The sequence below is a fragment of the Centruroides sculpturatus genome, unplaced genomic scaffold (genome assembly GCF_000671375.1).
Source record: "Centruroides sculpturatus isolate CEXI.00-Female unplaced genomic scaffold, Cexi_2.0 scaffold1484, whole genome shotgun sequence".
Lineage (NCBI taxonomy): Eukaryota > Metazoa > Arthropoda > Arachnida > Scorpiones > Buthidae > Centruroides > Centruroides sculpturatus.
In genome coordinates, this window is record NW_019385665.1 from 40,209 (window position 1) to 41,697 (window position 1,489).

Below are 1,489 nucleotides of genomic sequence, written 5' to 3' on the forward strand. Positions count from 1 at the left end.
ATAAAAATATAATTTAAAAGTTTTGTCAGTACTTTTATTATAAGAGTGTTATTTTGTGTTGGATAAAAATTTGTTCAGCTGCAGAATGTCGGCTTCACTGAAGCGTGATACTCTAACAGGAGATCTAAAAAAGCAAGGAAAGGTTATCTTTTAAAACTAATACAGCAATATTTTACAGAATATTTCGTCATAAGTTCTTTTCCGACAAAAAATTTACCATAGAAGATATTTATATGAGCGTAAAATTCGTACGATATGATGAAGGTATCATCCTTCTCCGCATCCTTACATAACTATTCAATAAAATAAGAAGGAGGGGAAAAACATACGTTAAATATAAAACTGATAAAATTGGATTAAATATAATATATAAAATTTAGTAATAAAATTATGAAATTATTTTTCGGATCAATTTTTACTAATAGAAAAAAATTACATTTAAAAAGAAATAGAGATGTTATCGATCGAGAGATGGAGCCACATGTAGTTATTGATAAAGTGGATGTTTGCCTTCATTTTCCTCCTCGCAGCTTTAGTTTGTATTTAGCTTCTGCCAGTTTTAACCATAAACTCACTTTCCTTAAGGTTAGACGATCGAAATTTATCGTTCAATAACATGGATTACGAAACTTTCCAACATATATTTCAAATCGACACGTGCTTTTCATTGACTCAATATTGAGTGACTGGTGTAAAGGTAATTCTTTATAATTGTTGTTACTCTATCTCATAATATATATCACATATAAACCTTATAGTCAAGGAACTATTCGATAAGTGATCTTGCTTTTAGTTAAGTAAACATAAATGAATATTAATCTTACTATTTAAATTAATTGAAAATGAATAATCTTTTATATAACAGAATAATGAACATTATTCATTTAAGAAACACAAATATAACATTTATTTGTATATGAAACCAAAGAAATAAAAAAACTTGTTCAATAAATATATAAAATATATTTTTATATATTTATCCACTGTTTAATACATCTTTTAGACAACTTTATACACTATTTTATAGTAATATTTAATACAGAGTTATTTATATTGATGAAATAATTACTTTACTTTCATGAATAAAATATAATTAATTTACCTTATAAAATATTTTAAATATTATTAATATTAAAAGAAAGTTTATAATTCCTCCTAATTATTAGAAAAACAAATGTTATTTATTCTGTATATTTATATAAAACAGTATATAAGAATGAAGAAGTGTTTTGTGATGTTATAGTATATTATATACTGTACAATATTATATTTATTGTATAATTTTCTTATTGTAAATATATTAAATATATATTATGTGATGTATTAAAGAAAATAAGATGATAAGTACAATTGTTTGTCTATGATTAAAATTTCTGATTAAGAGATAAGTTTATAATAACATTTTTCTAATTTATGGAGGTTTTTATACAGAAAGAATGTTATATTTATTTTTAAAAAATTTATATTTTATTTTTATACAAAAATAAAT

The 1,489-nt window shown here is 22.3% G+C and overlaps 1 protein-coding gene across 1 annotated transcript in view; it reads left to right on the forward strand.

Annotated features, from left to right (window-relative positions):
- The first annotated feature begins 494 nt into the window (after positions 1-494).
- Positions 495-1,489, forward strand: part of LOC111641020 — a 6,848-nt gene continuing 5,853 nt past the window's right edge. The window contains exon 1 of the mRNA XM_023387127.1: positions 495-697. The gene's annotated coding sequence lies outside the window, so the exon portion shown is untranslated. The remainder of the gene's footprint in view (positions 698-1,489) is intronic.